This window comes from Ursus arctos, unplaced genomic scaffold (assembly GCF_023065955.2).
Source record: "Ursus arctos isolate Adak ecotype North America unplaced genomic scaffold, UrsArc2.0 scaffold_31, whole genome shotgun sequence".
Taxonomy (NCBI): Eukaryota; Metazoa; Chordata; class Mammalia; order Carnivora; family Ursidae; genus Ursus; species Ursus arctos.
The window spans coordinates 23,304,732-23,316,881 of NW_026622997.1; the positions used below are offsets into that span (position 1 = coordinate 23,304,732).

The following is a 12,150-nucleotide window of genomic DNA, read 5'->3' on the forward strand; positions in this document are numbered from 1 at the left end:
TGAGAGCAGGGTGAGAACCAGAGACTCCAGCTATGAAGAGAACAAAGAGCAGAACGGGACCAGTAAAGATTCACATTCTCGAAGAGAAGTAATTGATCATCTGCTAATATCGATATAACAGTGGTAGATATCAGTGGCATCATCTCCCCCCACACCGGACTTGACTTCTCTGCTCCTGACAAGTGCACTCCCCACCAGCCCTCCTAGAGCTACCTAGAGCACCTTTCTTATTCATTTATTCTCCTTATGATTCTTTCACAACTACGTTTCTTCCACCAAATGTGACTGATCTCGGGACAGGCATCTGACCGGAATTAAGACAAGGAGTGCCTTTAGTGGTAGTTTTGAATTTGTGTCTCAGTCCGTGGAACCCAGAAGATATGAAACGAAGAGGCTGTGGGTAGTCCTGGGTCTCGCATGCCGAGGAAGGCAGTCTGCAGCGAGAGAAAGGCAGCCCACCCAAATGAGGGAAGACAGTTGGACAGAAAGTTCCAGTAGGGTTTGAGCTTCTGGTTCAAGTAGTTCCAGAGACTCCACTGCATTGCAACCTCCTCGTGACTTCCCTATAGGATCAAGTTTAAGGCCCCGGCAAGTAAAAGAAGCACCAGTTTGTTAGCATGTATGTTATGTAAATACGCCTGCAGTTAAACCATAATGTGCTATCAAGTGTTAGACTCATTTTACTGCAGAGATATTTTTAAAAATTGTAATGTGAAGTTTAGAATCAACGAAATAGTTACTCGACTGCTCCTTGGAGTCTAAGCAAATGCAAGTTGGCTTGCTCGAGTTACAGTCACAACGAGCATAAGTGAATGCCATGGAAAGATAGGTTCTGACCTGGGAATAGGATAATGTGAAAAAGACATGGCAGTAAGCATTTCTTTTTTCCTTTTTAAGAGAGAGAGAGAAACAGAGGGAGAGGAAGAGAGAATCTCAAGCAAGCTCCACACCCGGCACGGAGCGTGACACAGGGGCTCGATCTCACGACCCTGAGATCATGACCCAAGCTGAAATCAAGAGTCAGACGCTTAACTGACTAAGCCACCCAGGCCCCCCGGCAGTCAGTATTTCTTAAGTGAAAAAATGATAATCATGCAAGAATTATAAAGAGCATAAATTACCCTGAAAATAATTGAGGTTGCCAGTGTCTTCCTTTATTCTGTTACTCAGAAGCACTGTAGCGACCCACCTTGAGGTGAAGAGTGACTGAAAGGGACAATAGTGTCAAGCAAGTCAATCACAGTGTTTTCCTATAATTCTTATTTGTAAATACAATTTTGTATATTGGTTAATATACATGAGCATAGAAAGTCCTCAGAATTCACCCTCCTAATATAATTAAATTGTTTTCTAACTAGTGATGAATGAGCGATTCAAATGGAAGAAAGCTTTGAAAGTCCACAAATAAGCAAATTTTTCTTAGGTAAAACAATTTGGAAGCTCAGATCTACCTTGGTCAGTACAGGGAAAGGACCTATCCAAAGGCTATGGAAATTTACACACTATTTACAAACGGTTGTCCCACCAACAAAATTTCCGGAGCTACATGAGAATTCATTCTTACAGACTGAACTGTCCTGTAGCCCACTTTTACTTTAAATTTGGCTTGTGGTATTGCTTCTGCCGTAGTGTGAGCTGTGAACTTACACAGTCTGCCAGATGGCGGTGGGAAGCCCATTAGTTATGCATCACACATCCTGATCAAAACTGAAAGAAATTATGCTCAGATTGAGGAGAGATGCTCGAGAGTAAGGCAATGATTAGAATTTTCTGTATTTTTACAGAAGATTTCACATAATCATTGTCCATAAATAAACTCATTCTTATGATCCCGCAGACCCAAATCTGGGATAACTTCCAAAGGAGCTCCTCTCGTGGTTTGGGTCAAAACGTGCACGTTCCCATGATATTCATTAGAGAACGCCATAGAGCGGATGCCCTTTCAAGGTTATCTCGAAAAGTCTGAGAAACAGAGTGTAAGCTAATACATTAAATGTTGTGCCTTCCAGAGGAGGTCTGTTCTTTAGTAGGTGCTGGAGAGGAAATAGAGGAATTCAGTCACAAAGGAAGCTTCTTAGAATCCTGAGAGAACAGGCTTGATGAAAATAAATGGGAAATGCAGTATATAAATACTGCTGATAGGAAAAGTCTAAGTAGTATTTTGAAAGGGGCTGAGGGACCCAAAGTGAATAAAATAACATTATCTGATTGTAAAGTTTATCATCTCTGAAATAAAATATAAGATGGTGTTTGTTGCTGAACAAAATCATGAGATCGTATCATAATCATACATTACCAGCTATCTGTGGAGTAGAAGACATTTATATTAGGGCTGATTCTAATGTACTCTTGTGAGAAAAGATCTTCATTTTTATGGCTTAAGGAGAGCCAATCACTGTAAATATGTCCATGGAAGCCAGTCCCAGCTCTGCTTTGAATTGTCTTTTGGGCAAGGAGTAAACGGATACATTTTTCTAGTTGGTTTCCCTATCTATAAAATAAGGGAAAGAAATGCTTGTCTTTCCCCATCCACTGGGATGCTGTGAAGAAAAATGTCAGGAAGAGACATCTCAAAGGGAGAAAACTCTATCTGGATGAAGAGAAGAAAAAAAACCTTTTTGCCCTGTCCCCAAATTTTCCGAAGAATGCTAGACTACATCAATGGACATTCACTGAGTGTCTATGATGACGCCAACAATCCTTGGAATCCAAAATCAGCTCTGAGGGAAGCTTGGAAGACCACAGACCTGCAGCTGTGGTAGGAGAAGCAGGGAACAGAGTGTTGGCACTTCCGGTGAATGTGGCCCTTGAGTTGTGAGGGATACAAGGTGTAGACTCCCTGCTCTCGTGGGCATCCAGTCTAGTGCCCAGGGGAGCCTTGGAGCTGCACCTTCCAAACCTGGCTCTGCAACCGCCCCGCCCCCCCAACACCCAGCTCTGCTTCTCCCCAGGTCTAGTGAATTGGAGCGTCTGGAATGAAGAGGGCAGACTGGGGGAGGGGCTTGGATGACATCACTGGACATCCCATTTGAACTTGCATTCAAGTGCGGCTGTCCCATTATTTACATTCAGCAAGATGTTGTTTGAAGAGAGAATTCAACATCTAAAACAACAAAACAAAACAACCCTTTGATTTAAAAAACCATGGGTCTAACGGGTTTCCTCATAACCAGGAAATTGTTTCCAGAGTTTCTTCCGCTCCTTCAACAAATATTTATTGTATGCCTGTTGTGGGCATTAGGGTCTTAGAAGGGTGTACACCCACTTCCAGCGTGGCTGGGGAGAAGGGGTTCAGTCCCACAGGGCTGCCCCTGCCCTGCCCCACCTCAGATGCCCATCACAAACCCAGGTTGTCACCTGTGCTTCTGACCAACCAGCTTCTACATTTGAGGTTCCAACAACTTCCTCCTTGGGTTTCATTAATTCGCTAGAGCGGCTCACAAAACTCAGGGAAACATTTTACTTACTAGAATATTGGTTTATTATAAAAGGATGTAACCGAGGGAGTGCCAGATGGAAGAGATGTGTAGGGCAAGGTGTAGGGGAAGGGTGCGGAACTTCCATGCCCTGTCCAGGCCCCCCACTCTCCCCAAATCCCCACATGCTCACCAACCTAGAAGCTCGCCAAACCCCATTCTTTTGGGTTTTTACAGATGCTTCGTTACTTAGTCATGCTTGATTAAATCATTGACCACTGGTGATTGATTCAACCTGCAGCCCCTCTCCCCACCCTGAGGTCAAGGGGTGGGCCTGAATGGGAGCTCTGTGACAGAAACAGGGACAAAGACCAAATACACATTTCTTGTTATAAATCATGATATCCCAGGTCTCTGCTGTGGAAAAGGACAAAGTCCCAGCTCTTATGAAGCTATCGTCAACATAAGCTGAACATCCGGGCCCCCAGGTTTTGTTTTTCTAGGTTTTATTCTTTAACTGAACCAGATGTTCCTCCCATAATTCTATGCATTCTTTCTTACTCCACCCCCTTTCCACCACCTTCTCTTCCCTCCAGAAAGTCATTTCTATTTATTTGCAAACACGGATTTCAACGTTCACTCATCTGCAGTATATTAGTCCCCACCTATCTCTGCCATTGGTCCTGAAGCAGGCGGTGCAGAACACAAGAACGTCTGCGGAACATGTGCTGGTTCCCTGGCTTTATTTCCTTCTGTTTTATATTCAATATGACATGTCAGAAATAGGTCTCAGAGCAGGATGTTTATATGGACATACCTTGGGTAGATTTGATTTGATGGGTTGTGTAGACATAATCAATCAATCCACAAATATTTCTGGAGACATTCCTGAACGTACAAAACAAGGTCCTCATTCTCAAGAAGCCTATCCAGCTTCCTGTGAGGGCAGCTCTGTAAGGCTCACCCTCTCCCCGCAGTCAGCTGAAAAGAGAAGGAAGGATGTTAAAAGTGACAGGGAAATTATCTCCTCTTGTAGTCCACAGCCAAAATGATGACTGCCTCAGAGCGAACACAGTGTGTGTGTGTTTGTGTGTGTGTGTGTGTGTGTGTGTGTGTGTGTTGCAAGAACAGGACTAGTGGGTACCTAGAGGGATCAACTTCTCACTGTTCCTGGTGGATATCTCGCCAGGTTTGGGCAGGATGAAAAAGGTTAGCCCTAGATAAAACCATCTAAAGGGAAGGTGGTCCTCTGAGTGTCCTTTTCTCCTTTGTTCTTCCTGTTCTCTCTCTTCTGGGCTTGCTCATCAGCACCAACTCCCATCTTTCTGCTCCTAGAATACTGTTACTCAAGGCCCACCGCGCGTCCTGCCTCCTCGCTAGGGTCTGAAGGTAGTATTCTTACCCATCCCCACCTCCATTCATCAATGGCGCGGTTGCAACTGCTCCTTGGCAGGGGGACCTTCATTCTTAACTGCTCCAGAACATCACTCCTAAAGCTGGCTAGCCCAAGGGAGAGGATGACCTTCCCAGATAGTGAAGGACCACTGTCCAAGTAAGAATGTTGTCCAGGTAAGAATGTCATCCACTGAAGGACATGATCCACATAAGGACGTTGTGCACACAAGGAGCCTACTGGTCTCTCCAACAACCTTCCATGTTCTTATTACTGTGCCTTCTCCACCACCAAAATGAACCTCTCCAATCCAGATTCTTTGACATTGCTGCTAAATTTTAGCAGATCAAGTAAACTGTTCCATGCTCACCAGCCAATGGGACAAGGGCCATGGAAACTCTAAACCCTCATCTTTTGCCTCTCTCGGGTGTCTGAGTTATTACAATCTCTAAAGCCAGTCCCCTCACCTTTGTTCTCTAGCCCAAAGAAATGACTCTAAGGGAAGGAATGTTAGGTCAAGGTAGGAAGGATAGGAGATATATTAAAACTGGAAGGACCTTCGCCTCATACTATTACATATAGGTCATCCCCAGCACAAAACTAGCTCAATGAAAAAAATTCAGTGACCTTCTTGCAAGCCTCTTCCACAGGAGAGGAAAAAATTAATATATACTTCAAATAGCATTCATGTTTTATAAATTTCCTGCCATCGCTTAAGTTGAAAAGGTTCTCATATAACAATAATGTGTTAGTATTTCTTTTTATGTTTCCAACAAAATAACCTCAGAGTTAAAAAAAAATTTATAATAAGATGTTGAGGAAAATAACCTCGGGGATTAAATACTGACTATTTGCTCTTAAACCAAGGACATATTCTTTTTCTTTGACCTCTTAAATCCTCATTGAGTAACTGAAAGATAAAAATCATAATATTTCTGGCATTTTCTGAGCTTCTGCTTTGTTTTGAGCGACTTAAGATATAAACAGAAAATGTCACCCAGACCAAAAGCATAGGATCACTTTTTATGACTAGGTTGTTAGCAAAGGCTTTTCCCTCTGTTATGTAGAATTTACCTGGTGTAGTGGTGTCTACGGCTGCTGTAACTTTGCACCTTAAAAACAACAGAAATGTGTTGTCTCCCAGTTTTGGAGGCTGGAAGTCTGAAATCAAGATGGTGTTGGGACTGTGCTCCTCTTTAAAACAGTAGGGAAATCCTTCATTGTCTCTTCTACCTTCTGGTAGTCGGCTGGCAATCTTTGGCATTCCTTGGCTCGTAGCTACACACCCCAATCTCTGCCCTCATCACCACAGGAACATTTTCCCCATGTCTCTGTGTCTTCATATGGCCATCTTCTTAAAAAGACACTGGTCATATTGAATTAAGGGCTCACTCTCCTCCTGTATGACCTCATCTAATTTAATTAATTATATCTGCAATGACCCTATTTCCAAATGGAGTCACATTCTGACATGTCAGGGCTTAGAACTTGGACGTGTCTTTTTTAGGGGGACACAATTCAACCCATAACATTTGGGATCTGTGATTTTACTTGAGAATGACTTGGAAACCAGGTATTGCTCTCAGGAGAAGCTGGCTACTCAGGTTAGACTCATGTTCCATTTTCAGAGCTGTGTCTATAGGCCACTGGGCTCCCCTTTAGAGGGTCAGGGCAGGTAGAAAGATCACAGAATCAAGAGTATGAACATCTGAGAAATTCAGCTTTGCCATCTGACTCGAGATGATACATCTGTCGTCTTCTGTGTTAGAGAGGGTAAAAACACCTACGTATTACACAGGGTGGAACTACATAGCCTCACTGTTTATTGTGAATGTATATTTTATATATATAAAATATTTGTTAAACTTTGAACAAGAATGTATCCATATACTACTCGTAAAATTAAAATATTTTAATGTAAAAGCAGAAGGCTTCATCATCTGTAAAGTGCTCACAAACTAAGATATTTTTATATCTCGTAAATCATACCCAATGTCTTAAAAATATGAATACTCCTTCCAGAGGACCTACCGCTCCTCTTAGATTTCACATGTGCAAATAAATGGCATTTGAGGCAATTGTCCATAGCCCTGCCACAGGTCTACATTGTACCTCTCTCTTTTCCTCCACTTGCCTTGCACTTTTTGCATTTGCTCTTCTTTTCCTTTCCCTGTTTGCTTCTCTTAGCACTCCTTCTCCACCCAAGGGCATTCCAAAGAGCACACAGGACACTCTAATCCACCCGCTCACCCTTGACATTACGTTCCACGTGTGTGCATGCAAACCATACAAGAACAGAGCTAGTAAGTAGCCGGAGGGATAAACTTTCACTTTTCCTCATGGATATCCCACCAGTTTGGGACAGGATGAAGGTTAAGGTCAACTCTAGGCAATACTAAATGAAGGGAAACATGGCCCTATGAGTTTCCAAGTAATAAAAGCGAAGACCTAAAAAAGACTTACTCGACAGGCCTGGATCACATTCCTCCCCCTAGAGTGGGGGTAAAAGGGCTCAGTTGCAACGAAATCACATGGTTCCTGGCAGTGAGGAATAGGGGTCAGCAAACGACAGCAGCAGATGCTTTCTGTATGTCTACACGAGAGCGTCACACCCGTGTAAATCCACATACATCTATCTCTCCAGCAAACATTTACCAAGCAAGTACAGTGGGCTAAGTACCAAAGACAAAGTTAAATGAAGAAAAAATATCTACTCTCAAGATGTTCACAGTTTAGTGGAAGGGAAAAAAAAAGAAAATAAGAAATCAATAGATTATCATTTTAAGTTACATGCTATGGAAAAGAGGAGACGTCTCGATCTGCCTGGGTTGTCTGGTCTAATTCACTACTATGTCTCACTTGGATCAGAGGTTGGCCAACCTTTTCTGTGAAGGGCCAGACAAATCTTTCCAGCTTTGTGGGTTAAACTGTGTTGCAACTACTCAACTCTGCCCTTGGAGCCCCAAAGCAGGCATAGACAGTATGAAAACAAATGCGCTTAGTGATGCTCTAATAAAACTTTATTAACAAAAACTGAACTTTGAATTCCATTTAATTTTTCATGTGTCATTGGATATATTCTTTTGAAAATTTTCGACCATTCAAAAATATAAAAAGCTAAAAATCATTCTTCAATTGCAGGGTGTATAAAAACAGACTATGGGCCAGATTTGACCTGGAGCCATGGTTCGCTGACCTAGATCATTCCCATTGTCCTGGTTCCTCCAATACATTCCCCATACTGCAGCCAGAGGAGTCCTTCTTAGACCAGATCTTATCATGTCACACATTGCCTCAATGACTTCTCATCGCCCTCAGGATACACTCCAAATGTCTTGATCCTGGTCTATAAAGGTCCTCCACAATCCCCTGCTGAACCACTTCCAGTTCCTTCGAGAAGCCATACATTCATGTTCCCCACTCCCATTCTATATTTCCTAAATAATTCCTACTCATTCCTCTATGTTCTCCTCCAGGAAGCCTTCCCTGAATTCTCCCCTAAGCCCAGGTGAGGTGTCCTTCTGTGGTGTTTTGATAGCACCATGTATTGCCTCACATCGCAGACTTGTTATGTACTATCATTATATATAATTATAATTCTACCGTTATTATTCCCTATCAGCTAGCCTCTACCTTCAAGCCTGGAGAAGATACCTTTAAGTCTACCCGTTTCTCACTTACAGCCACAGTCTCTAAATTGGAGTCTGGCACAAAGTAGGTGCTCAATCAACATTTATTGGATGAATGAAAACATTGGCTCTAAGGAGGCTACGCAGAGGAGGTGTTCCCTGAGCTGAGTCTTCAGAGGTGAGTAACAGTGTACAACTTTGACAGAAAGGGACAGGCATTCCTAAGCAGACAGCTGTAGCCCTCATGGAAGTGGGAGAGAGCATCTGAGGCACTCCAGGTGGTGTGGTGTGGCTGGAGTGTTGTCACCTGTGGGAAAATGATGTGAGGTGAGACTAGAGAGAGAACCTGAGACCCTGTAGGCTGAGACAAGAAATTCAGTCTTGCTTAATCCCTCAGGTCATGGGGAGCCTCAGAAAGACAAAGTTGGTTGGATTGACATTCTAGAAACTTCACTTAGATCTCATTGCCCATGTAGGTAGTCTAGATCCAATTAAAGTGTCTGAGATAGAGGAGACAAGATCATCTTGGCAGTAGAACTGACTGGAGTTTGATGCCGATTTCACATTAAGAAATAAATTTGGAGTCTGCAGCAAGAGCTCACAAAAGAGGTAAAGACCATGTGAATTGAGGATATGTTAGTGGAACTACAGTGAAAGTTTCATGCTTGAAACTTGGGAAAAATGGCCAAGCTGGAGATAGAGAATTGGGAAAAGCCACAGCCTGCAAGTATATCTTATCTGATTCACTAGCCCATGCACGGCTATTTAAATTTGGATTTAGGGGCACCTGGGTGGCTCAATGGGTTCAGCGTCTGACTCTTGATCTTAGCTCAGGTCTTGATCTCAGGGTCGTGAGTTCAAGCCCTGCATTGGGCTCCATGCTGGGTGTGGAGCCTACTTAAAAAATAATAATAAATAAATAAAAATAAATAAAAAATAAAAATAAATTTGAATTTAAATTAACTAAATGGGTGAAGGGGGTCCAAAGGTACAAATTTCAGGTATAAAATAAACAAGTCATGAGGATGCAACGTAGGGCACAGTGACTACGGTTAATAATACTGCGTTGCAAAACAAATAAATAAATCTTGAAAAGGCAGTTCATTCATCACACTAGCTACATGTCATGTGATCATTAGCCATATGTAGCTGATGGCTACCGTATCTGAGAGTACAGAAGCATAGACCATTTCCATCCTTGTAGCAGCTTCTATTGGACAACACCATCTAGTCTGAAGCTGAAGTTACAGTTAAAGTCAAGACTGTCCAGGAAGCCTCCCAAAAAGTTAAACATAGAATGACCATAAGACTCAGAAATTCCACTACTAGTTATGTATCCCAAAGAACTAAAAGCAGGGACCCGAACAGATATTTGTAGACTCAGGTCATGGCAACGTTATTTACCATATCTAAAAGGTAGAAGCAACCCAAGAGTCCATCAATAGATGAATGGATAAACAAAATATGGTCTATACATCCAATGGAATGTTATTCAGCCTACGAAAAGGAATGAGCTTTTGCTATCTCATACAAGACAGATGGACTTTGAAAACATTACACTAAGTGCAACAGGCCAGACCCAGGACAAACATTATAGAATTCCACTTATATGAGGTACCTAGAGTAGTCAAATTCACAAAGACCCTGGGGATTACCAGGCACTGGGAGATGTGGGGGATGGGGAGTTATTATTTAGCGGGTACAGAGTTTCTGTTGGCGATAATTAAAAAGCTTTGGGTATAGATAGTGGTGATGGTTACACAACATGGTATGTATTTGATGTCACTGAATTGTACACTTACAAGTGGTTAAAACAATAAATATTATGTTGTATATATTTTATTATAATAATTATTTAAAAAATATTGTCTAGGGAGAATGTATAGAATAGGAGGAGGAGAAAGTTGAAAAGAGATTTTTAAGAGAAGAATGAAGAGAAGGAAGCCATCACAGAGTTCTGGAAAGTCAGGAGGGTAGAATGGGAAACGAGAGGGAATGCTGTCAAGGAAACCAAGGTGGAAAAGAAAACGTCATTTTCTGCCCACAGACCCATTTGTGATGCACTGCCAACAACGTTCCCTATTTAAAACCCACAAGAAAGAGGTACAACCAGGCTACCAAGTGTAGAAAGGTAGCTGTGTTCCTCTGCTTCCTCCTACTCTAGATCTCACTGGAGTCACTGCCTAAAATAAAATTAAGTTTCTTGACTCCACTTCTCTTCCTCAGCTTGTTTTTTCAAGTTCTATCAGATAACCTGGAAAGGAAATAGCTCTAACGTTCCTTTCCCTTCATGCTTATGGAAATGTGTGGCTGCATGGCATTGTTTTCATGACAGTCCAACGTGGTGGATTCAAAATAAATTTGATTAAAGGGAAAGCTAAGGATATTTACCCAAAGACTATCAAAAAAACTAATTCAAAGTGATACATGCACCCCTATGTTAATAGCAGCATCATCCACAATAGCCAAACTATGGAAGCAGCCCGAGTGTCCACTGATACATGAATGGATAAAGAGGATGTGGTATGGGGGTGCCTGGGTGGCTCAGTCAATTTAGCATCCGACTCCTGATTTCCGCTCGGGTCATGATCTCCAGATCGAGAGACAGACTCTGTGTCGGGCTCTGTGCTCAGCAGGGAGTCTACTTCTTTTGCTCTCCCACTGCCCCTCTCCCTGCTCACACTCTCTCTCTCTCTCTCTCTCTCTAAAATAAATAAATAAATCTTTAAAAAAAGATGCAGTATATATATATATATAGAGAGAGAGAGAGAGAGATAATATTATTCAGCCATAAAAAAGAACGAAATTTTGCCTTTTGCAACAACATGGATGGAGCTAGAGAGTATAATGCTAAGCAGAATAAGTTGGTGAGAGAAAGACAAATACCCTCTGATTGCATTCATACGTGGAATTTAAGAAACAACATGAGCAAAGAGGAAATAGACAAATTAAGAAACAGACTCTGAATCATAGAGAACAAACTGGTGGTTACCAGAGGGGTGGGGGGGTGGGTGAAATGGGTGATGGGTTTTGTTGAATCATTATATTGTATAGCTGAAAGTATTATAACACTGTATGTTAACTAAAACTGGAATATAAACTTAAAAAAAAAAGGAAAGGTAAATTGAAGATGGTGATGAGGGAGCACTGTTCTTCAATCTCTCCTTACCCCCGTATGAAACCAGAAAGGACATCTAGATAGGAAAACCAGAAACCCATGAGCAATGTTTATGACAAAATTTGGTGACAGAGTAACCCCATGAGTCCCAAAATACAAATGAGAGGGAACAGACCAATTGCCATAAGAGCTGTGTGGTATCAGCACCTGTGTCTGAGAAAGAAAGAAAGAAAGAAAGAAAGAAAGAAAGAAAGAAAGAAAGAAAGAAAGAAAGAAAAGGAAAGAGAGAGGGGGAAAGAAAGAAAGAAATAAAGAAAAAGAAAGAAAGAAAGAAAGAAAGGGAGAGAGAGAAAGAAAGAAAGAAAGAAAGAAAGAAAGAAAGAAAGAAAGATAGATGGGGGAAGGGAGGAAGAAAGAATAGGGTAGTGTCTGTTGGACCTGTGAACAGGAGAACTCCCAAAGAGCTCACAGAGCTTCACAGAGCTGTGAGCAGAGTGATGTGGAAATGACAGCTGAAACTGTGGGGGCTTCTACCCCCGAGGAGTAAGTGAGAGCAAGGACAGTGGTAGGATGGATGGTCTGGAGGCACAGAAA

At 42.0% G+C, this 12,150-nt stretch overlaps 1 long non-coding RNA gene across 1 annotated transcript in view; it reads right to left on the reverse strand.

Annotated features, from left to right (window-relative positions):
* LOC123001739 (uncharacterized) overlaps nucleotides 1–12,150 on the reverse strand; it is a 44,045-nt gene that overhangs the window by 24,605 nt on the left and 7,290 nt on the right. Inside the window, exon 2 of the long non-coding RNA XR_006410975.3 lies at nucleotides 4,234–4,397. This is a non-coding gene — a long non-coding RNA (uncharacterized LOC123001739). The remainder of the gene's footprint in view (nucleotides 1–4,233; nucleotides 4,398–12,150) is intronic.